This window comes from Anomaloglossus baeobatrachus, chromosome 1 (genome assembly GCF_048569485.1).
Source record: "Anomaloglossus baeobatrachus isolate aAnoBae1 chromosome 1, aAnoBae1.hap1, whole genome shotgun sequence".
Lineage (NCBI taxonomy): Eukaryota > Metazoa > Chordata > Amphibia > Anura > Aromobatidae > Anomaloglossus > Anomaloglossus baeobatrachus.
In genome coordinates this window covers 352,839,517-352,864,729 of record NC_134353.1, presented here as the reverse complement: position 1 = coordinate 352,864,729, position 25,213 = coordinate 352,839,517, and positions in this window count along the sequence as shown.

Genomic DNA, 25,213 nt, shown 5'->3' with positions numbered 1-25,213 from the left:
TGTGACCCTTTACGCTGGCCAGCGACAAGGACAAAGAGTGCATCCGAGCGGCGCAGGGGCGCCGTACGAGAAATGTAGATTCTGAGTGCTCTCACCAGATCTAACAAATGCAAATCCTTTTCACATTGGTGAACTGGATGAGGACAAAAAGAAGGTAAGGAGATATCCTGATTGAGATGAAAGGGGGATACCACCTTAGGGAGAAATTCCGGAACCGGACGCAGAACCACCTTGTCCTGGTGAAACACCAGGAAAGGGGTTTTGCATGAAAGCGCTGCTAGCTCAGACACTCTCCGAAGTGAAGTGACTGCTACTAGAAAAACCACTTTCTGCGAAAGGCGTGAGAGAGGAATATCCCTCATTGGCTCGAATGGTGGTTTCTGAAGAGCCACCAGCACCCTGTTCAGATCCCAGGGTTCTAACGGCCGCTTGTAAGGAGGGACGATGTGACAAACCCCCTGCAGGAACGTGCGTACCTGTGGAAGTCTGGCTAGGCGCTTCTGGAAAAACACAGAGAGCGCTGAGACTTGTCCCTTAAGAGAGCCGAGCGACAAACCCTTTTCCAGTCCAGATTGAAGGAAGGACAGAAAAGTGGGCAAGGCAAAAGGCCAGGGAGAAATACCCTGAGCAGAACACCACGACAGGAAAATTTTCCACGTCCTGTGGTAGATTTTAGCGGACGTTGGTTTCCTAGCTTGTCTCATAGTGGCAATGACGTCTTGAGATAACCCTGAAGACGCTAGGATCCAGGACTCAATGGCCACACAGTCAGGTTGAGGGCCGCAGAATTCAGATGGAAAAACGGCCCTTGAGATAGCAAGTCTGGTCGGTCTGGTAGCGCCCACGGTTGGCCGACCGTGAGATGCCACAGATCCGGGTACCACGACAGCCTCGGCCAGTCTGGAGCGACGAGGATGACACGGCGGCAGTCGGCCCTGATCTTGCGTAATGCTCTGGGCAACAGTGCCAGCGGAGGAAACACATAAGGGAGCTGAAACTGCGACCAATCCTGAACTAAGGCGTCTGCCGCCAGAGCTCTGGGATCTTGAGACCGTGCCATGAACATTGGTACCTTGTTGTTGTGCCGGGACGCCATGAGGTCGACGTCCGGCACCCCCCAGCGGCAACAGATCTCCTGAAACACGTCCGGGTGAAGGGACCATTCCCCTGCGTCCATGCCCTGGCGACTGAGATAATCTGCTTCCCAGTTTTCCACGCCTGGGATGTGAACTGCGGATATGGTGGAGGCCGTGGCTTCCACCCACATCAAAATCCGCCGGACTTCCTGGAAGGCTTGCCGGCTGCGTGTGCCGCCTTGGTGGTTGATGTATGCCACCGCTGTGGAGTTGTCCGACTGAATTCGGATCTGCTTGCCCTTCAGCCACTGCTGGAACGCTTTCAGGGCAAGATACACTGCCCGTATTTCCAGAACATTGATCTGAAGCGAGGACTCTTGCTGGGTCCACGTACCCTGAGCCCTGTGGTGGAGAAAAACCGCTCCCCACCCTGACAGACTCGCGTCCGTCGTGACTACTTCCCAGGATGGGGGTAGGAAGGATTTCCCCTTCGATAATGAAGTGGGAAGGATCGGCTTCCTGTCCCATTTGCGTAAGATGTCCCATTGAAGGGGACGCAGGTGAAACTGCGCGAAAGGGACTGCCTCCATTGCTGCCACCATCTTCCCCAGGAAGTGCATGAGGCGCCTCAAGGGGTGTGACTGGCCTTGAAGGAGAGATTGTACCCCTTTCTGTAGTGACTGCTGCTTGATCAGCGGAAGCTTCACTATCGCTGAGAGGGTATGAAACTCCATGCCAAGATATGTCAGCGATTGAGCCGGTGTCAGATTTGACTTTGGAAAATTGATGATCCACCCGAAACCCTGGAGAGTCTCCAGGGTAGCGTCGAGGCTGCGTTGGCATGCCTCTTGAGAGGGTGCCTTGATCAGCAGATCGTCCAAGTACGGGATCACCGAGTGACCCTGCGAGTGTAGGAGCGCTACTACAGTAGCCATAACCTTGGTAAAAACCCGTGGGGCTGTTGCCAGGCCGAACGGCAGTGCCACGAACTGCAGGTGTTCGTTTCCTATGGCGAAGCGCAAGAAGCGCTGGTGCTCTGGAGCAATCGGTACGTGGAAATAAGCATCTTTGATATCGATCGATGCAAGGAAATCTCCTTGGGACATTGAGGCGATGACGGAGCGGAGGGATTCCATTCTGAACCGTCGGGTTTTATCGTGCTTGTTGAGCAGTTTCAGGTCCAGGACCGGACGGAAAGACCCGTCCTTCTTTGGGACCACAAACAAGTTGGAGTAAAAACCGTGGCTCTGTTGCTGAAGAGGAACAGGGACCACCACTCCTTCTGCCTTCAGAGTGCCCAGCGCCTGCAGAAGAGCCTCGGCTCGCTCGGGAGGCGGGGATGACCTGAAGAATCGAGTCGGGGGACGAGAGGTGAACTCTATCTTGTAACCGTGAGACAGAATGTCTCTCACCCAGCGGTCTTTTATTTGTGGCAGCCAGGTGTCGCAAAAGCGGGAGAGCCTGCCACCGACCGATGATGCTACTAGAGGAGGTCGAAAGTCATGAGGAAGCCGCTTTGTTAGCGGCGCCTCCAGTGGTCTTTTTAGGACGTGACTTAGACCGCCATGCATCAGAGTTCCCTTGTTCTTTCTGAGGCCTTTTGGACGAGGAGAATTGGGACCTGCCCGCGCCCCGAAAGGACCGAAACCTCGACTGCCCTCTCCTCTGTTGGGGTATGTTCTGTTTGGGCTGGGGTAAGGATGTATCCTTTCCCTTGGATTGTTTGATGATTTCATCCAGACGCTCGCCAAACAGCCTGTCGCCAGAAATTGGCAAACTGGTTAAGCGCTTTTTGGAAGCAGAATCTGCCTTCCATTCCCGTAGCCACAAGGCCCTGCGGAGTACCACCGAATTGGCGGCCACAACCGCCGTACGGCTCGCAGAGTCCAGGACCGCATTAATAGCGTAAGACGCAATTGCCGAGGTCTGGGTGGTAATGGATGCCACTTGTGGCGCGGCCGTGCATGTGGCTGCTTCAATTTGCGCTTGACCTGCTGAGATAGCTTGTAGCGCCCAAACGGCTGCGAATGCTGGGGCAAAAGAAGCTCCGATAGCTTCATAGATGGATTTCAACCAGAGCTCCATCTGCCTGTCAGTGGCATCTTTGAGCGAGGCCCCATCTTCCACTGCAAGTATGGATCTAGCCGCCAGTCTGGAGATTGGAGGGTCCACTTTGGGACACTGAGTCCAACCTTTAACCACGTCAGGGGGAAAAGGATAACGTGTATCCTTAAGGCGCTTAGAAAAACGCTTATCTGGACAAGCATGGTGATTCTGGACTGCCTCTCTGAAATCAGAGTGGTCTAGAAACATACTCGGTGTGCGCTTGGGGAACCTGAAACGGAATTTCTCCTGCTGAGACGCTGACTCCTCCGCCGGAGGAGCTGAGGGAGAAATATCCAGCATTTGATTGATGGACGCAATAAGATCGTTCACTATGGCGTCCCCGTCTGGAGTATTAAGATTGAGAGCGCCCTCAGGATCAGAATCCTGATCAGCTGTCTCCGCATCATCAACCAGAGATTCCCCCCGCTGAGACCCTAAACAATATGATGTCGAGGGAAATTCTAAGCGAGCCCGCTTATTCGGTCTGGGGCTGGGGTCTAAGTCATAACCCTCAGCCTGGGATGTATGAGATACCCCGGGAGGACATTGTTGGACCAACTGAGGGGGGTCAGGGAACAATGATTCAACAGAGTCCCTTTGCTGAGATACCGGCCTGGACTGCAAGGCTTCTAGTATCTTAGCCATAGTCTCAGAGAGTTTTGCAAACTCAGTCCCCGTCACCTGGACAGTGTCAACAGGTGGCTCCCCCTGGGTCTCTCTTAGCAGAGGCTCTGGCTGAAGAAGTGTCACAGGGGCCGAACAGTGCACACAATGAGGGTCAGTGGAACCTGCCGGTAGTGGGGTCTTACATGCGGCGCAGGCAGCATAATAAGCCTGTGTTTTGGCACCCCTGCCTTTTGTGGGCGCCATGCTATTGTTTTCCCTGAGTAACACAATAGGGTATATAGCCAGAATGAACTGTGCTCATACAGTGTAGAGTATATACTATAAACAAATAATGTATCAATACACTACAGCACCATGGGGCTAGCACCACAGGTGCTGCTTACCAGCCGCCTAAAGCGGTTGTGAGGCCACCAGAGACCGTGTCTGGGTCTCCCAGAGTTTGTCCCTCTCTGCAGCGTCGGAGGAGCTGACAGGAATGGCTGCGGCGTCCTGACGAGAGGAGGGAGCCGTGGGCGTGGCCGAGAAAGTGCGGGAACTGGTGCTCACACTGTGCACAGTGAGGGGGGTGGAGTATGCAAATCATACTCCAGCCCTCAGTGCTGCTCGTTCCGTGCAGCGTCCCGCCCTTCCCCTGCCTGTCAGGGCTGGGGGCGGGAGAAAAGGAAGCTAGGCCGCAAGAAAGCCGGGGACTCGAGTATAAGCATGGCCGCCGTAAAAGCGCGGCCGGCGCCGAAGTCCCCGGCGAACTACAAGTCCCAGCCGCGCCGCAGTTTCCCATGGCAGCGGCGGTTAGCGCGGTAGCCCCTACATATAAACACACTCAGCGACGCTGAGTGTGTAATGGCACAGTTAAACCCGGTCAGCGCCGCGGTCCCCGGTGCACTAGCACACCCAGCAAAGCTGAGGTGTTGCCGTGCGCGGTCCCCACAGGGATACAGAGTACCTTCCAGTAGCAGGGCCATGTCCCTGAACGGTACCCGGCTCCTATCCAGCAGGCTCCACAGGAGTTGTGGATGAAGCACGGTCTCAGTGCCTGGAGACCGATAGAATCCCACTTCACCCAGAGCCCTGAGGGGGATGGGGAAGGAAAGCAGCATGTGGGCTCCAGCCTCTGTACCCGCAATGGATACCTCAACCTTAACAACACCGCCGACAAGAGTGGGGTGAGAAGGGAGCATGCTGGGGGCCCTATATGGGCCCACTTTTCTTCCATCCGACATGGTCAGCAGCTGCTGCTGACCAATCTGTGGAGCTGTGCTGTGCGTGTCTGACCTCCTTCGCACAAAGCAAAAAACTGAGGAGCCCGTGGGAGCACGGGGGGTGTATAGGCAGAAGGGGAGGGGCTTAACACTTTTGAGTGTAATACTTTGTGCGGCCTCCGGAGGCATAGCCTATACAACCCAATTGTCTGGGTCTCCCAATAGAGCGACAAAGAAAATTGGTTCATTTATCCATTATTTTATTGAAATTTATTAATTATTTATGTAAACCTTAATAAATGTCACGGCCATTTTTAATTATTTAGGTGTCGTGTTTCTTTATTTAATGTGTAGGACTTGTGTTGTGATGTTCGAGGCACTTTTACAACTTAACTGACAAGTGGTGTGGCTTAGTGAAAATTGTACCTGGCGTGTAGGGAAAAGGAACATGGCCTAATTTTTTATATCATGTATCAAAATTAAAGGGAACCTGTCACCAGATTTGAGTCCTATAAGCTGTGGCCTCCACCAGTGAGCTCTTATATAGAGCATTGTAACATGCTGTATATAAGAGCCCAAGCCGCTGTGTAGAACGTAAAAACCCCTTTTTAATTGTTACCTAAATGGTCGCTGCGGTGGAGTTGGGTCATATGGTTGTCTCCGTTCTCAGATGTCGGCACCTCCTCTTTCGACCATCTTTGTCATCCTTCTTCTGAAGCTGGGGTGCATGACGCGTCCTAGGTCATCCACACTCACCGGCATTGAGGCCCTGAGCAGATGAGCAGGTACACTCTGATCTACCCTAAGCAGATCAAAGTATTGTAGTGCACCTGCGGGAGACTGGTGAGTGTGTATGACCTAGGACGCATCATGTACACAGGATTTTGAAGGAGAACGAAGATGGCCGAAAGAGGAGGCGCCGACACCGGAGAACGAAGACTCCCATATGGCCCAACTATAAGAGCTCACTGGTGATGGCCGCAGCTTATAGTCACCAAATCTGCTGACAGGTTCCCTTTAAGCAAAAATTATTGTTGCAATGGAAACCAGGCCATAAATGGTGTAAAGTTTGACTAGACAGTCAACAAAGTAAAAAAAAAACATAAATAACTTTAATAAATTTGGTGCATTGTAAAACTGTAAAACTGTTTAGTCATTGCTTTTACTTTGTCAAAGTTAGGTTACTAAAGACTATTAAATTAACCTCAATGTCTCTGTAAAAAAATCTATTTATATTACAACAGTACAACAATTTCAAGATATTTCAAGCAATTCAGTCACACTTTGATTTTTTAATAATCAATGCAATAAAGAAGGAAGTGCTACGATATACAGTATGTTTTGTGCATTATATATGTTTACTAGCTGTAGTACCCGGCATTGCCCGGGATAGTTACATTCTCTCTGTCTCTCTCCCAGTCTCTGTCTGTGTGTCGCTGTTTGCCTGTCTCTTTCCTTGTCTGTCTCTATCTCTGTAGAAAACAAGAATGACAGCATCCACTTGAGTGAAAAATCTTCTTTCTTTTTATTCCATCAGAGTGCAAAAAACAGTGCAACATTTCGACATAGAATGTCTTTGTCAAACATTCTATGTCGAAACGTTGCACTGTTTTTGGCACTCTGATGGAATAAAAAGAAGGAAGATTTTTCACTCAACTGGATGCTGTCATTCTTGTTTTCTGCATGGTATGTGAAACCAAGTGATCCCCTGGTATTGGACGAGCGTCATAATACTGCCAGTTTGTGTGTTTACACAGGCGGTCAGTGACTTTAGGTGCTGCAGTTGTTTGGTATTTTCTGTCTATCAGTGTGTCTGTCTCTATGTGTGTCTGTTTGTTTCTCTCTTTGCCCATCTGTCTCTTTGCCCGGTCTGTCTCTTTGCCCGGCTGTCTCTTTGCCTGGGCTGTCTCTTTCTAGGTCTGTCTCTTTCTAGGTCTGTCTCTTTCTAGGTCTGTCTCTTTGCCCAGCAGTCTCTTTCTAGGAATGTCTCTTTGCCAGGCTGTCTCTTTGCCCGGCTGTCTCTTTGCCCGGCTGTCACTTTCCAGGGCTGTCTCTTTGCCTGACTGTCTCTTTCTCCGGCTGTCTCTTTCCCCAGCTGTCTCTTTGCCTGGCTGTCTCCTTGCCCAGCTGTCTCTTTGCCCGGCTGTCTCTTTGCCTGGCTGTCTCTTTGCCCGGTCTTTCTCTTTGCCCGGTCTGTCTCTTTGCCTGGGCTGTCTCTTTCTAGGTTTGTCTCTTTCTAGGCCTGTCTCTTTCTAGGTCTGTCTCTTTGCCTGGCTGTCTCTTTCTAGGAATGTCTCTTTGCCCGGCTGTCTCTTTGCCCGGCTGTCTCTTTGCCCGGCTGTCACTTTCCAGGGCTGTCTCTTTCCCTGGCTGTCTCTTTCTCCGGCTGTCTCTTTCTCCAGCTGTCTCTTTCCCCGTTTGTCTCTTTCCAGGTCTGTCTCTTTGCCTGGTCTGTCTCTTTGCCCCTCTGTCTCTTTCCGGAGCTGTCTCTTTCCAGGGCTGTCTCTTTGCCTGACTGTCTCTTTGCCCCTCTGTCTCTTTGCCAGGTCTGTCTCTTTGCCAGGTCTGTCTCTTTGCCCAGTCTGTCTCTTTGCCCGGTCTGTCTCTTTGCCCAGGATCTCTCTTTGCCCAGTCTGTCTCTTTCTAGGTCTGTCTCTTTCTAGATCTGTCTCTTTCTAGGTCTGTCTCTTTGCCCAGCTGTCTCTGTCCAGTGCTGTCTCTTTCCCCGGCTGTCTTTTTCTCTGGTTGTCTCTTTCCCTGTCTGTCTCTTTCCAGGTCTATCTCTTTGCCCAGTCTGTCTCTTTGCCCAGCTGTCTCTTTCTAGGGCTGTCCCTTTCCCCGGCTGTCTTTTTCTCTGGCTGTCTTTTTCTCTGGCTGTTTCTTTCCCTGGCTGTCTTTTTCCACGTCTGTCTCTTTGCCCAGTCTGTCTCTTTACCAGGGCTGTCTCTTTGCCAGGGCTGTCTCTTTCTGGGGCTGTCTCTTTCCAGGGCTGTCTCTTTGCCCAGTCTGTCTCTTTGCCCGGTCTGTCTCTTTGCCCAGCTGTCTCATTTTAGGTCTGTCTCTTTGCCCGGCTGTCTCTTTGCCCGGCTGTCTCTTTGCCCGGTCTGTCTCTTTGCCCGGCTGTCTCTTTCTAGGTCTGTCTCTTTGCCCGGCTGTCTCTTTGCCCGGCTGTCTCTTTGCCCGGCTGTCTCTTTGCCCGACTGTCTCTTTGTCCGACTGTGTCTTTGCCCGGCTGTCTCTTTCCAGGGCTGTCTCTTTCCGGGGCTGTCTCTTTCCAGGGCTCTCCCTTTGCCCGGCTGTCTCTTTGCCCCACTGTCTCTTTCTAAGGCTGTCTCTTTCCAGGGCTGTCTCTTTGCCCGGTCTGTCTCTTTCTAGGTCTGTCTCTTTCTATCTTTCTATTTCTGTCTCTTTGCCCGGCTGTCTCTTTGCCCGACTGTCTCTTTGCCCGGCTGTCTCTTTCCCCGGCTGTCTCTTTGCCCGGTCTGTCTCTTTGCCCGGGATCTCTCTTTGCCCAGTCTGTCTCTTTTTAGGTCTGTCTCTTTGCCCAACTGTCTCTTTCCAGTGCTGTTTCTTTCCCCGGCTGTCTTTTTCTCTGGTTGTCTCTTTCCCTGTCTGTCTCTTTCCAGGTCTATCTCTTTGCCCAGTCTGTCTCTTTGCCCAGCTGTCTCTTTCTAGGGCTGTCCCTTTCCCCGGCTGTCTTTTTCTCTGGCTGTCTTTTTCTCTGGCTGTCTTTTTCTCTGGCTGTCTCTTTCCCTGGCTGTCTCTTTCCCCATCTGTCTCTTTGCCCAGTCTGTCTCTTTGCCAGGGCTGTCTCTTTGCCAGGGGTGTCTCTTTCTGGGGCTGTCTCTTTCCAGGGCTGTCTCTTTGCCCGGCTTTCTCTTTGCCCGGTCTGTCTCTTTGCCCGGTCTGTCTCTTTGCCCAGCTGTCTCTTTTTAGGTCTGTCTCTTTGCCCGGCTGTCTCTTTGCCCGGTCTGTCTCTTTGCCCGGCTGTCTCTTTGCCCGGTCTGTCTCTTTGCCCGGTCTGTCTCTTTGCCCGGTCTGTCTCTTTGCCCGGCTGTCTCTTTCCAGGGCTGTCTCTTTCCAGGGCTCTCCCTTTGCCCGGCTGTCTCTTTGCCCGGCTGTCTCTTTGCCCCACTGTCTCTTTCTAGGGCTGTCTCTTTGCCAGGGCTGTCTCTTTGCCCGGTCTGTCTCTTTGCCTGGCTGTCTCTTTGCCCGGTCTGTCTCTTTCTAGGTCTGTCTCTTTCTATCTTTCTATTTCTGTCTCTTTGCCCCTCTGTCTCTTTCTAGGTCTGTCTCTTTGCCCGGCTGTCTCTTTGCCCGGCTATCTCTTTGCCCGACTGTCTCTTTGTCTGGCTGTCTCTTTCCCTGGCTGTCTCTTTCCCCGGCTGTCTCTTTGCCCGGTCTGTCTCTTTGCCCGGTCTGTCTCTTTGCCCAGTCTGTCTCTTTTCCCAGGCTGTCTCTTTGCCCGGGCTGTCTCTTTACAGGGCTGTCTCTTTGCCCATCTGTCTCTTTGCCCGGCTGTCTCTTTGCCCAGTCTGTCTCTTTTCCCAGGCTGTCTCTTTGCCCGGGCTGTCTCTTTACAGGGCTGTCTCTTTGCCCATCTGTCTCTTTGCCCGGCTGTCTCTTTGCCCGGCTGTCTCTTTCCAGGGCTGTCTCTTTCCAGGGCTGTCTCTTTCCAGGGCTGTCTCTTTCCAGGTCTCTCTTTGGCCGTCTATTTCTCTGTCTCTTCTCAGGGCTGCCTCTTACTGTGTGTGTCTGTCTGTCTGTCTTTTTCTGTCTCTCTCTATCCGTCTCCCCACCAACATTATATTACCTCACACAGAAGCTTCTTATACTAACAGTTTATTTTGTTCCTATAGCAACCACTGACAGTTGCTATTTATAGCCTGTAGCTCCCAACTCTATTCAGTTTAATAGAGGCAGGAGTTTTGGAGAGTAAGTGTAAAGCACGGGGTTAAATTTTCCCGCCCAAACATAGTCTATGACGTTCCCTGACTCACATGGGGTGTCTGTGCAAAATTTCGGGATTGTAAATGCGATGGTGCGGATTCCTTTAGCGGACATACATACACACACACGCACACACACACATACATATGTAACACCCCAGCATTAGTAGCCAAGACTGCTCGGATCCGGATCCACGGTGGCTCGAGGGGTCTCCAGACCCGGGAGGGGTCATGCGGCCACTCGAAATAAAAGGGGGGTATTACAGGGGTTTGTGTATTTAGAGTTCGTGACGCCACCCATGGTGTGTGGTAAGGTGGAGTACCACCACTGCTGTTGGGAGCGCCCGGTGGTGATGGGATGACAGCTAGGTGTTTAACCCCTCCGTCCCGGGGCTCGGTGATGGTAGTAAGGGGATACCGTTGGGGAGGAAAGGGTCACTGCGTACTCACTCAGTCCAATAACGCTAACACTGACAACTTGTAAACCGAAATTCTGAGCACCGCTGCAGCAGGGAGGGAGCACGCCTGGATCCCGTGCCCGATGGTGTTGCTTGTTAGCCTGTGACCTTTCCCTTGTTGGCACCTTCTTTACTGGTTGGCCCCTGTAGTGTAGAACTAGTCGGGTCCCGCTCACTAGTATGGCTAACAGAGTGAACTTGCTCTCAGGGTTTGCACTTGGGATTTTCTGGACTGTGTATTGGAAACTTCCTATCCCCCTCGTTGCGCTAGTACCCCGATTTTGGAGCGGGTGGAGAACGAATCTTGAAGACTTTGTCCTCGTCGGGTTAATTACCAGGATGCTTGAAGCTACTTCCCGGCCTAGGTTCCCATCATGCCCTGGCCCCTGCCCGGAGATGGCACAAGGCCAACGGCTGCCCTCCTCGGCAGTTCTATGCCCCTTGTCACGATCCCCTGCGACCGGGGTTCCAGCTCCTACCAGGCCCAGACCAACGTCTGCCACCTAGCCCAGCTCCTGTCCTCCTCCATCTGACTTGTGACCTCTCCTCATGAGAGTCACCACACAACTGACTTTCTCCTGACACTCCTGACCCTCCCTAACCAACCCATAAAGTGGGCGGCCCTATTCCCTTCAGGCTACCCATTGGTGTGTCTGGTGGGTGTGGTGCAGAATGTTTCTAGGATTTTGATTAGCTTGTTCTTAGCAACACCAAAGGCCAGGGACCCGTAACCAAGGAGGAGGTCGATATCATGCAGAAGGGCAGATTGCACAATACCCTTTGACGACCTGATAGACCAGGGAGTCACACATACACTCAGCTTTATATATTAGATTATTCATTTAAGTCTTGTGTGCTAGCTCTTTTTGTGTTAGAACTGGAGATAATAGGACCTTTTGAAATTCAAATTCTTGACATTTAGCAAATTTTACCAAAAAATAGATTCAGGATAATTTAATTCTCCAAAAATCGTAGATAGTCCAATTTCCCTGAAATCATGTATATAACACTCTGGAGGTCTCCTAGGACTGTGTACAACTCCCTTCAATCTCTTTGCCACAAATCCAGCTGTAGTATAATACCGTGTTTTTCCAAAAATAAGACCTCCCCCAAAAATAAGCCCTAGCAGGCATTTTCAGCATTTTCGGAGCAAGGCTTAAATATAAGCCCTCCCCCGAAAATAAGCCCTAGTCCCGGATCAATAATGAAGTGTCCGTGCAGCTAAAAAAGTTAAAGGATACTGCAGAACACTTCATTATACACAGCGGCACCCGGCAATTACACTTACCCGATGCTGAGCAGCAGGACCTGCAGTGATCACACACCCGCACACATCAGATCTCTCTTTCACAAACACACACACACACACACACACACACAATCAGATCTCACTCACACACCAGATCCCACACACAAACATTGGATCGCACACACAGTCAGATCGCACACATAATCAGATTGCACACACAAACATCGGATCACACACGCAGTCAGCTCGTACACATAATCAGATCGCACACACAAACATCGGATCACACGCAAACATCAAATCACACACACAAATATCGGATCGCACACACACATCGGATCGCATACACACTCACCTCATCCAGCGACACCGTTTTTCTCGCCGGCAGAATCCGGAGAGGCAGTGCGGTGGATCGCAACGAACAGGACCTGCGGCCAGACACATGACTTGCTTTCATCATTCCCTGTGGCCGTAAGCGCTGGATGTGATGTGATGTGTGCGATAGGCTGTGTGTCTGGGATCTGCTGTGTGTGTCTGTGATCTGCTGTGTGTGTCTGGGATCGGCTGTGTGTATCTGTGATCGGCTGTGTGTGTCTGAGTTCGGGTGTGTGTATCTGTGATCTGCTGTGTGTGCCTGCGATTGGCTGTGTGTATCTGTATCTGCGATCGGCTGTGTGTGTCTGCTATCTGCTGTGTGTATCTGTGATAGGCTGTGTGTGCCTGCGATCAACTTTGTGTATCTATGATCGGCTGTGTGTGCCTGCGATCGGCTGTGTGTATCTGTGATCGGCTGTGTGTGCCTGCGATCGGCTGTGTGTATCTGTGATCGGCTGTGTGTGCCTGCGATCGGCTGTGTGTGCCTGCGATTGGCTGTGTGTATCTGTGATTGGCTGTGTGTGCCTGCGATCGGCTGTGTGTGTCTGCTCTCTGCTGTGTGTGTGTGTGTGTGTGTGTGTGTGTGATCTGCTGTGTGTGTGATTTGCTGTGTGTGATCTGCTGTGTGTGTGATCTGCTGTGTGTGTGATTTGCTGTGTGTGTGATTTGCTGTATGTGTGTGATTTGCTGTGTCTGTGTGTGATTTACTGTGTGTGTGATTTGCTGTGTGTGTCTGCGATCAGGCTGTGTGTGTGATTTGCTGTGTGTGTCTGCGATCGGGCTGTGTGTGTGATTTGCTGTGTGTGACTGCGATCGGCTGTGTGTGTCAGCGTGTCAGCCAGCAGCAGGGGAGAACGGCATGCAGCACCGACCGGAGATCACAGGGAGGACCTGGGAGCCATGCAGACATCCGGGTCTGGTAAGTATGAGTCTCCTGGGAAGTGGGGGGGTCTGTTTTTTTGTGGCGTAAACTTACCCCCAACTATGTTTCTCCAAGAATAAGATCTCCTCCAAAAATAAGCCCTAGTGCTTTTCTTCAGCGCTCTATTGGGAGACCCAGACGATTGGGGTATAGCTACTGCCCTCCGGAGGCCACACAAAGCACTACACTAAAAAGTGCAAGGCCCCTCCCCTTCTGGCTATACCCCCCCGTGGTATCACGGGTACTCCAGTTTTCAAGCTTTGTGCGAAGGAGGTCAGACATTCCATGCATAGCTCCACAGATTTTAGTCAGCAGTAGCTGCTGACTATTTCGGATGGAAGAAAAGAGGGCCCATATAGGGTTCCCAGCATGCTCCCTTCTCACCCGTAGATGGTGTTGTAAGGTTGAGGTACCTATTGCTGGTACAGGGGCTGGAGCCCCACATGCTGTTTTCCTTCCACATCCCCTTGTAGGGCTCTGTGGAAGTGGGATCCTGCCGGCCTCAAAGCTCTGACGCCGGGCTCCATCCACAGACCCATAGCACCTGGTGGATGCCGAGCAGGAGTACCATCAGGGACAAGGCCCTGCATCATACAGGTACTCTGTGTCCCCGGCAGGCACAGACACACTCCGGGCTGGCTGGGTGTTGTAGTGCGCCGGGGACCGTAACGCTAGAGCTAGTGTTCCTACAGTTTAACTGGGGGACTTTTTTCTGTGTTGTGGGAACGCAGCGCCGACCCCCGCTGGACCGGCGGCGCTGCTGTGACTTTTAGTTCGCCGGGGACACGCCGACCGCGCTTTTACGGCGGTGGCGTTTATAAATCTAGTCCCCGGCTTTTGCGGCCTAGGACGCCGGCAGCTCCGATTCGTTCCCGCCCCCACCCTGTCAATCAGGGTAGGGGAGAGACGCTGTTTCACGGCAGCGACGAGGGCTGGAGCCTGATTTACATGCTCCAGCCCTCTCACTAGGCACAGAGGGAAGCAGGCTTCCCGCTCTTAGTCAGGAACGCCCAGGGCCCGCCCCCCCTCCTCTCTCAGGACGCCGGCAGCCATTACATGCATGTCTGGCTGGAGGAAGGACGCAAGGCTCTGGGAGACCTGGACTAGGGGGCTTTGGAGATCACACACCCGCTCTTAAGCGGGCGGTAAGCGGCTTTTCAGCTGGCCCCTCTAGTGCCTCAGTGTGTATTAGTGTACTGTGTCACTGGACATATATATATATTTCCTTATTGCTTGCACTGTGAGGTCGCTTCCTGGCTGTATACCCAGATCGCTCTGAGGAGGCAGCAACATGTCATCCACAAAACGCAAGGCTGCCAAGGCTAGGGCTGTGTACACTGCGTGTGCTGCATGTGGGGCTGCTCTACCAGCAGGCTCCAAGGACCCCCATTGTGTGCAATGCTCAGATCCGGTGCTGCTTCGCCAGCCGGAGTCAGGAGAGATAGTGACCCAGGCTGAGACGCCTGTAAGTCCTGCCCCGGTGTCAGGGACAGACTTTGCAGTTTTTGCTGATAATATGTCTGTGACTATGGCAAAAATCCTTGAAACTTTGCAATCCATGCCTGGGGCTCAGTCTATGGACACGGCGAGGTCTCTGTCCTCTAATCCCCCTCAGTTGGATTTAATCCAGACTGCAAGGGGGTCCCCGGCTTCACAGGCTGAGTATTATGACTCAGATGATAGCCCCAGCCACCCTAAGCGAGCTCGCTGGGAAAGACCCTCAACGTCATCACAGCTCAGGGTCTCAGCGCAATCAGTCGCTCTGTGATGCGTCTGATGAGAGTGATCAGGAGTCTTATCCTGGAACCCCTCTCAATCTGGATACCCCGGATGGGGACGCCATGGTAAACGATCTTATATCAGCCATCAATAGACTGTTAGATATTTCTCCCCCAGCTCCTTCAGCAGAGGAGGCAGCTGCAGAGCAGGAGAAGTTTCGTTTCCTCTATCCCAAGCGTAAATTAAGTGCTTTCTTGGATCACTCTGACTTCAGAGAGTCAATCCAGAAACACGACGCTCATCCAGAAAGGCGTTTCTCTAAACGTTCTAAGGATACACGTTTTCCGTTCCCCCCTGATGTGGTCAAGCGCTGGACCCAGTGTCCAAAAGTTGACCCCCCGATTTCCAAACTTGCAGCTAGATCCATAGTTGCAGTGGAGGATGGCGCTTCACTTAAGGATGCCAATGACAGACAGATGGACCTCTGGTTAAAATCTGTCTATGAAGCTATCGGCGCGTCGTTTGCTCCAGCATTCGCAGCCGTATGGGCACTCCAAGCTATTTCAGCAGGGTTAGCAAAAGTGGATGCTATCTTACATCCAGCGGTGCCGCAAGTGGCGTCCCTTACCTCGCAGATGTCCGCGTTTGCGTCTTACGCTATCAATGCGGTCCTAGAATCTACCAGCCGCACCTCAATGGCGTCCGCCAATTCGGTAGTTTTGCGCAGAGCCTTGTGGTTAAAGGACTGGAAAGCAGATGCTGGTTCCAAAAAATGTTTAACCAGCCTGCCTTTATCTAGAGATAGACTGTTTGGCGAGCCATTGGCTGACATCATTAAACAGTCCAAGGCTAAAGACTCTTCTTTGCCCCAGCCCAGATCAAGCAAACCTCAGCAGAAAAGATGGCAGCAGAAGTTTCAGTCCTTTCGAGGTTCGGGCAAGACACAATTCTCCTCGTCCAAAGGGACTCAGAGGACGCAAAGAAGCTCAGATTCCTGGCGGGCTCACGCGCGCCCCAAGAAAGCAAATGGAGGAACCGCTTCCAAAGCGGCTACCTCATGACTTCCAGCTCCCCCCTTCCGCATCTCCGGTCGGGGGCAGGCTCTCCCGCTTTTCCGTTATTTGGATGTCACAGGTCAAAGACCGGTGGGTGACAGACATTTTGTCTCGCGGGTACAGAATCGAGTTCAGTTCTCGTCCTCCAGCTCGGTTCTTCAGAACCTCCCCACATCCAGACCGAGCAGATGCCCTGCTGCAGGCGGTGGACTCCCTAAGAGCGGAAGGAGTAGTGGTTCCTGTACCGCCTCAGGAACAAGGGAGAGGGTTTTACTCCAATCTCTTTGTGGTTCCAAAAAAGGACGGCTCGTTCCGTCCTGTTCTAGATCTAAAGCTGCTCAACAAACATGTGCACGCCAGGCGGTTCCGGATGGAAACCCTCCGTTCTGTCGTGGCCTCAATGTCTCAAGGAGACTTCCTTGCCTCAATAGACATCAAAGATGCTTATCTCCACGTGCCAATTGCTACAGAACATCAACGTTTTCTACGTTTTGTGATAGGAAACGAACATCTTCAGTTCGTAGCTCTGCCATTCGGTCTGGCGACAGCCCCACGGGTTTTCACCAAGGTCATGGCGGCAGTGGTAGCGGTCTTGCACTCTCAGGGACACTCGGTGATCCCTTACCTAGACGATCTACTTGTCAAGGCACCCTCTCAAGAGGCATGCCAACTCAGTCTACATGCTACGCTGGAGACTCTACAGACGTTCGGATGGATCATCAACTTTCCAAAGTCGAATCTGTCTCCGACACAGTCACTAACGTATCTTGGCATGGAGTTCCATACTCGAGCAGCGAGAGTGAAGCTTCCGCTGAACAAGCAGCGGTCACTACAGACAGGGGTGCAATCCCTCCTTCAAGGCCAGTCGCACCCCTTACGGCGCCTCATGCACTTCCTCGGGAAGATGGTGGCAGCCATGGAAGCAGTTCCCTTTGCGCAGTTTCATCTGCGTCCACTTCAATGGGACATTCTCCGCCAATGGGACGGGAAGTCAACGTCCCTGGACAGGAAAGTCTCTCTTTCCCAGACGGCCAAGGACTCTCTACAATGGTGGCTCCTTCCCACCTCATTGTCTCAGGGAAGATCCTTCCTGCCCCCATCCTGGGCAGTGGTCACGACAGATGCGAGTCTGTCAGGGTGGGGAGCAGTGTTTCTCCACCACAGGGCTCAGGGGACGTGGACTCCGCAGGAGTCCACCCTTCAGATCAATGTTCTGGAAATCAGAGCAGTGTATCTTGCCCTACTAGCCTTCCAGCAGTGGCTGGAAGGAAGGCAGATCCGAATTCAGTCGGACAACTCCACAGCGGTGGCATACATCAACCACCAAGGGGGGACACGCAGTCGGCAAGCCTTCCAGGAAGTCCGGCGGATTCTGATGTGGGTGGAAGCCACAGCTTCCACCATATCCGCAGTTCACATCCCCGGCGTAGAAAACTGGGAAGCAGACTTCCTCAGTCGCCAGGGCATGGACGCAGGGGAATGGTCCCTTCACCCGGACGTGTTTCAGGAAATCTGTCGCCGATGGGGAGTGCCGGACGTCGACCTAATGGCGTCCCGGCACAACAACAAGGTCCCGGCATTCATGGCGAGGTCGCGCGATCAAAGAGCTCTGGCGGCAGACGCATTGGTTCAAGATTGGTCGCAGTTCCGGCTCCCATACGTCTTTCCACCTCTGGCACTCTTGCCCAGAGTGTTACGCAAGATCAGATCCGATTGCAGCCGCGTCATACTCGTCGCCCCAGACTGGCCGAGGAGATCGTGGTATCCGGATCTGTGGCATCTCACGGTCGGTCGACCGTGGTCACTGCCAGACCGACCAGACTTACTGTCCCAAGGGCCGTTTTTCCATCAGAATTCTGCGGCCCTGAACCTGACTGTGTGGCCATTGAGTCCTGGATCCTAGCGTCTGCAGGATTATCTCAAGGAGTCGTAGCCACAATGAGACAAGCTAGGAAGTCAACGTCTGCTAAGATCTACCACAGAACGTGGAAGATTTTCTTATCTTGGTGCTCTGCACAGAGAGTATCCCCTTGGCCATTTGCATTGCCCACCTTTCTTTCCTTCCTGCAATCGGGGTTGGAAAAGGGCTTGTCGCTCAGCTCCCTTAAAGGGCAAGTCTCGGCACTATCCGTGTTTTTTCAGAAGCGTCTAGCACGTCTTCCTAAGGTGCGCACGTTCCTACAGGGGGTCTGTCATATTGTGCCCCCGTACAAGCGGCCGTTAGATCCATGGGATCTGAACAGAGTACTTGTTGCTCTGCAAAAGCCGCCCTTCGAGCCTCTAAAGGACGTTTCCTTTTCTCGCCTGTCACAGAAAGTGGCGTTTCTTGTCGCGATCACATCGCTTCGGCGAGTGTCTGAGCTGGCAGCTTTGTCATCCAAGGCTCCTTTCCTGGTGTTCCACCAGGACAAGGTAGTGCTGCGCCCCATTCCGGAGTTTCTCCCTAAGGTCGTATCCTCGTTTCATCTTAATCAGGATATATCCTTGCCTTCCTTTTACCCTCATCCGGTTCACCGGTATGAAAAGGACTTACGTTTGCTAGATCTGGTGAGAGCACTCAGAATCTACATTTCCCGAACGGCGCCCATGCGCCGTTCCGATGCTCTTTTTGTCCTTGTCGCTGGTCCGCGCAAGGGATTGCAGGCTTCTAAAGCCACCCTGGCTCGATGGATCAAAGAACCAATTCTAGAGGCCTACCGCTCTGCGGGGCTTCCGGTTCCTTCAGGGCTAAAAGCCCACTCAACCAGAGCCGTGGGTGCGTCCTGGGCATTACGACACCAGGCTTCGGCTCAACAGGTGTGCCAGGCAGCAACCTGGTCCAGTCTGCACACTTTCACCAAGCATTATCAGGTGCATACCTATGCTTCGGCGGATGCCAGCTTAGGTAGAAGAGTCCTGCAGGCGGCAGTGACATCCCCATAGGGGAGGGCTGTTTTTTTGCAGCTCTAACATGAGGTATTTCTTTACCCACCCAGGGACAGCTTTTGGACGTCCCAATCGTCTGGGTCTCCCAATAGAGCGCTGAAGAAGAAGGGAATTTTGTTACTTACCGTAAATTCCTTTTCTTCTAGCTCTTATTGGGAGACCCAGCACCCGCCCTGTTGTCCTTCGGGATTTTTTTGTTGTTTGCGGGTACACATGTTGTTCATGTTGAACGGTTTTTTCGGTTCTCCGATGTCTCTCGGAGTTAATTTGTTTAAACCAGTTATTGGCTTCCTCCTTCTTGCTTTGGCACTAAAACTGGAGTACCCGTGATACCACGGGGGGGTATAGCCAGAAGGGGAGGGGCCTTGCACTTTTTAGTGTAGTGCTTTGTGTGGCCTCCGGAGGGCAGTAGCTATACCCCAATCGTCTGGGTCTCCCAATAAGAGCTAGAAGAAAAGGAATTTACGGTAAGTAACAAAATTCCCTTCTTTTGGGGGGCAAAAAAAATATAAGACAGTGTCTTATTTTTGGAAAAACACGGTAATAATAATAATAATAATAATAAAGTTTTATTTCTATTGCGCCAACATATTCCACAGCGCTTTACAATTCAGAGGGGACATGTACAGACAATTTAAGACAATACAAAAAAACTAAATTAAGATACCAGGAGGAAGGAGTGAGGACCCTGCTCGTAACGTAACGTTACAGTCTAAGGGTATGTGAGCACTAGGTGTTTTTTTCACGCTGCGTTTTTATGTGCGTATTTGTCTCAAAAAGCGCACCCGCGGCAAAAAACGCGGCAAAAATGCATGCATTTTTACCGCATTTTGGTGCGTTTTGTTGCTGCGTTTTTGCTCACTGCGTTTTTAATCAGTGAACAATGCCATTAAGATTGTTGATGAAAAAAAAAGGTCTGATGTCATTTCCTTCTTCAGTATGTTCTTCAATGTATGCAGGAGAACAGACAGCTGCAGAACTAGTATATACAGGAGAGTAGACAGCAGCTGCAGAACTACAAGGCTCAGCATCCTCCATCCAGGACTGTATGCAGGAGTTTTTTGCCCAAAAAAAAAAAAATGACATGGGCTTCGCTATATTTTTGTATGCTAGCCAGGTACAGCAGCCAGGTACGGGCTGCCCCCAACCCCCAGCTGCCTATTTGTACCTGTTTGGGAATCAAAAATATAGGGAAGCCCCTTTTTTTTTTTTAATTATTTCCTGAATTTCAAGAATTAATTAAAAAAAAAATGACATAGGCTTCGTCCAATTTTTGAGTCCAGCCAGGTAAAACTAGGCAGCTGAGGATTGGAATCCGCAGTGCAGAGTGCCCAAGCTTTCTGGGCACCACCGCTGCAAATTGCAGTCCGCAGCCACCCCAGAAAATGGCGCTTCCATAGAAGCGCCGTCTTCTGGCGCTGTATCCAACTCTTCCAGCTGCCCTGGTGACGGGTGGCTCGCTGGGTAATAATGGGGTTAGGGCTAGCTGTTGTGAATGTTAGTTATGTCTTGGCTGCTGGGAGGCTCCCTCTGGTGGCCAGGAAGGGTTTGGACAGAGACCAGGTGGGTTGTGCAGTGGGTGTTTCCTTTCCTAATTCTCTGCTTATTTAAGTCCTGGTCTGATTGCAGGCTGTTGCCGGATGTCAGTTGTACTTTGTATTTTCAGCCTGCTTAATCCTGCTCTACACCACATCTTCCCAAGATAAGTGCTTGCTCTTTATTTATTGTCTGGTTCTTTTGTTTATCTGGGTTTGTCATTTGTTGTGGTTGGTTTCAGTTTATTTCCTTCCCGGGATTTTCCCCCTCAGGGGATTGTTGAGGAACTCCCTGCAGTTCTGTGTGGAGTTTAGCTCTTTTGGGTCCATGTGTTTATGGCTTGTTGAATTTGTTATTCTTGTTTTCTGTTCATTGGTATGACAAGGGCACCTGGTATAGGACGGAGTTCAGATCGAGCGATCTGAGGGCATTTTGTACTATCAGGAAGTTGGTATTTGCAGGGTTTTTCTCTGGTCACCATCAGTTCCTTTCCTGTACTTTCCTATTTTAGTCAGCGGGGGCCTCACCTTTTGCTAATCCTGTCATCTACCTGTGTATTGTGTTTTTCCTATATCACCGCAGTCTTTGAATGTGGGGGGCTTGCTATTCTTGTCTATTCTCTGAGGCAAAGAGTTATTCATCTTTCCTACCTTTAGGATAGTTAGTTCTCCGGCTGGGTTCGCGGTGCACAGGATGTTAGTTCACCCCTCGGCTACTTCTAGTTGTGTTGGTTAGTAAGGGGATGGCGGCCAGATTAGTTGCCAATGCTCTTGTCACCTTTTTTGCCAATGATTTGTGGTGGTCTTCCATGGTTCCGGATCATAACAGTACATCCGGCCAACAAATTTAAAGGGTACTCTTAGGCTACTTTTCACACCTCCGGTTTGAGCCCTGCGGCTCAATCCGGCTGTGAAAACTATGCAACGGATGCGGCGAAAACACCGCATCCTTTGCATAAGTTTTTACATGCGGCCCGTCCGTTTTTTTCCGGTTGCGGCATGCTACTGAGCATGCGCAGTGGAAAAAACCGCATGCGGCGACCGAATGCGGTTTTTTCCGCATCGCGCCGCATCCGGCCGCCATAGGTATGCATTGAAAAATGCGCCGCAGCGGCCGGATGCGGCGCGATGCGGTGTTTTTTGCCGGAGCAAAAAACGTTGCAGGGGACGTTCGATCCGGCCGCCGCATCGGCTAAATCTGCCGCATGCGGCCAAAACCGGACCGAACGCAAGCCCCTGCGGCACAATACGGCACTAATGTAAGTCTATGCAAAAAAACCCGCCACCGGCGTTACAAAAGCCGGTGGCGGTTTTTCTGCAGAACGCCGTATTGTGCCGCAGAGCAAAAATCCGGATGTGTGAAAGCACCTTTAAGAAGGAAAAAGAAGAAAGAAAAAAAAAAAAAAAAGCTGCTGAGAATTTTTTTTTTTTTTGGTGTTTTTCCTCTTCTTCTTTGGGTTCTGTGGAAGATTCCTTTTGTCTAGCATGGATGAATTGGGTGAGCGTGTTGCTCGTCTTGATGCTAAGGTTCGTCATATAGAGTCTTATCTTGCACAGACTCCCCTTGCAGAGCCTAAGATTCCCGTTCCTGAATTTTTTTCGGGAGATAGGTCGAGATTTTTGAGCTTCAAAAATAATTGTAAATTATTTTATGACCTGCGCCCTAAGTCCTCAGGGAATCCCGTACAGCAGGTTAAGATTGTCATCTCCTTGCTGCGTGGTGACCCTCAGGACTGGGCCTTCTCTTTAGCGTCTGATGATCCGATTCTCAATGATGTGGACTCCTTTTTCCAGGCCTTGGGATTATTATATGACGAACCCAATTTTGTGGACCAAGCAGAAAAGGTCTTGTTGTCCTTAACTCAGGGTTGGGATTCTGCGGAAACGTTTTGTCAGAAATTTCGTAAGTGGGCGGTCCTTACCAAATGGAATGATGATGCGCTTGCGGCTCTTTTTCGCAAGGGTATTGCGGATGCTGTGAAGGATGTAATGGTAGGATTTCCCGTCCCTTCTGGTCTTGATGCCTCTATGACCTTGGCCATTCAGATTGATAGGCGTTTACGTGAGCGCAGGAAGATACCTGCTGGTTTTGTGCCTGTGGAACAGCCTTTGGAGCCTATGGAGTGTGATAGGGTCCTTTCTAATGCTAGTCGGCAGGGGTTCAGACGGAAGAATAGACTGTGCTTCTATTGTGGAGACGCTTCTCATAACATCTCTGTCTGCCCTAAACGTGAAAGGAGATTGGCTACTTCTGTTACTGTGGGTTCTTTGCAACCAAAGTTTCTTTTGTCTGTCACATTGATTTGCTCTTTGTCTTCCTTTTCTGCATTTGCCTTTGTGGACTCAGGGGCAGCCCTCAATTTGATGGATTTTGGGTTTGCTAGGGATTGTGGTTTTCCAATGGTTCCTTTGCAAACTCCTATTCCTTTAAGGGGCATTGATGCTACCCCTTTGGCAGAACATAAACCCCAATTTTGGACCCAGGTGCCTATGAAAGTTGCACCAGCGCATCAGGAGACTTGTACATTTTTAGTATTGCATAATCTACAGGATACCTTGGTACTGGGATTTCCGTGGTTGCAGACCCATAATCCGGTTCTTGACTGGAGATCCTTATCGGTAGTTAGTTGGGGTTGTCAAGGTTTGCATCAGGACCTTTCCGTGTCGTCCACGTCTGCTCAGGCAGTTGATGTTCCAGCTTTCTTGTCTGATTGCCGTGATGTATTTAATGACCAGGAATCTGATTCTCTGCCCCCACACCGGGACTGTGACTGTGCTATTGAGTTGGTGCCCAGTTGTAAATTTCCCAAGGGGCGGATTTTCAACTTGTCTGTGCCCGAACATGATGCCATGCGGTCATACATCAGAGAATCATTGGAGAAGGGGCACATTCGGCCCTCATCTTCTCCTTTGGGTGCTGGCTTCTTCTTTGTTGCTAAGAAAGATGGTTCGTTGAGGCCTTGTATTGATTACCGTCTTCTTAATAAAATTACAGTCAAATATCAGTACCCTTTGCCTCTGATGTCTGATCTGTTCTCTAGAGTGCAGAGTGCCAAATGGTTTACGAAACTGGATCTCAAGGGTGCGTATAATCTCATCCGTTTTAAGGAGGGTGATGAATGGAAGACGGCTTTTAATACTCCTGAGGGGCATTTTGAGTACCTAGTGATGCCTTTTGGGCTCACTAATGCACCCTCCGTCTTCCAGGCCTTCATGAATGATATTTTTCGGGACCTTATTGGTAAATTTTTGATTGTGTATTTGGATGACATCTTGATTTTTTCTGATGATTGGGACTCTCATGTGGGGCAAGTGCAGGAGGTTTTTCAGATACTTAAGGATAATGCACTGTACGTTAAGGGGTCAAAGTGCCTCTTTGGGGTGCAAAGGATTTCCTTTTTGGGCTTCATCCTGTCTCCCTCCGCTATTGAAATGGACCCGGTTAAGGTTCAGGCTATTTACGACTGGGTGCAACCGACTTCTCTAAAATCCCTGCAGCGGTTTTTGGGGTTTGCTAATTTTTACCGTAAATTTATAGCCAATTTTTCTGCCATTGTCAAACCTTTGACAGATTTGACAAAGAAGGGAGCTGATGCTGAGCATTGGACCCCTGAGGCTATTGTGGCCTTCCAGGAGCTTAAAAGGCGATTCACTTCTGCCCCAGTTCTGCAGCAACCTGATGTGTCTCGCCCATTTCAAGTTGAGATTGATGCCTCAGAGATCGGAGCAGGTGCTGTTCTGTCTCAACGAGACGCTACTTCGGGTAAACTTAAGCCCTGTGCCTTTTTCTCTCGGAAGTTTGCTCCTTCTGAACGGAATTATGATGTGGGGAACCGGGAATTATTGGCTATGAAGTGGGCATTTGAAGAGTGGAGGCATTGGTTGGAGGGGGCTAGGCATCAAGTGGTGGTGCTTACGGACCACAAGAATCTCATCTATCTGGAATCGGCCAAGAGGTTGAATCCTCGACAGGCCAGGTGGGCTTTGTTTTTTACCCGGTTTAATTTTGTGGTCTCTTTTTTGCCGGGCACCAAGAATGTTAAGGCCGATGCCCTTTCCAGGAGTTTCTGCGCTGACTCTTTGGAGGTTGTCGAACCGTCTACTATCCTGAATGATGGTGTCGTTTTCTCGGCTATTTCGCCTGATCTGCGGTTGGCACTGGCGGAATTTCAGGGGGATAAACCTGAGAGATGTCCTACAGGGAAACTGTTTGTCCCAGACCAATGGAGAGACCGAGTTGTCTCTGAGGTTCATTGCTCTGTTTTGGCGGGTCATCCTGGCATTTTTGGTACTCGGGATCTTGTGAGACGCTCTTTTTGGTGGCCTTCCCTGTCCCGAGATGTCCATCATTTTGTGCAGTCGTGTGGAGTTTGTTCTAGGTCCAAGCCCTGTTGTTCACGTTCTAGTGGGCTATTATTGCCTTTGCCTGTACCTAAGAAACCTTGGACGCACATCTCTATGGATTTTATTTCAGAGCTTCCCGTCTCTCAGAAAATGACTGTGATTTGGGTGATCTGTGACAGATTCTCCAAGATGGTCCACTTGGTTCCCCTATCTAAAGCCTGCTTTACACGTTGCAATTAGTTGTACAATCGCATTTGCGATGTGACACGCCCAGGTTGCATACGGGATCTTATGAAATCACACGTAGGTCGTTCATTTGCTGTCACACGTGCGTTAGTAGTCTATGTTAAATTGATCAATTTTGTGTGCGATCCTTTAGATCAGGGGTCGGGAACCTATGGCTCGCGAGCCAGATATGGCTCTTTTGATGGCCGTATCTGGCTCGCAGACAGGGCTCCTACCTGTCTATGGGAAGGATCAGGGCCGGCGCCAGCACAATTGAGAGCAATGATGAGAGAGTGAGCGGCGTGCTCTCTCTCTTATCATTCTCCCCGCTGTGACTGTCGGCGTTCTTCTGACAGCTCTGCAGCGAGCGCGGTGACGTCATCACTGCGCGCCTGCTGAGAGGTCAGAGCGAGCGACAGCAATGGACGACGCGCCGAGGAGACCGGATC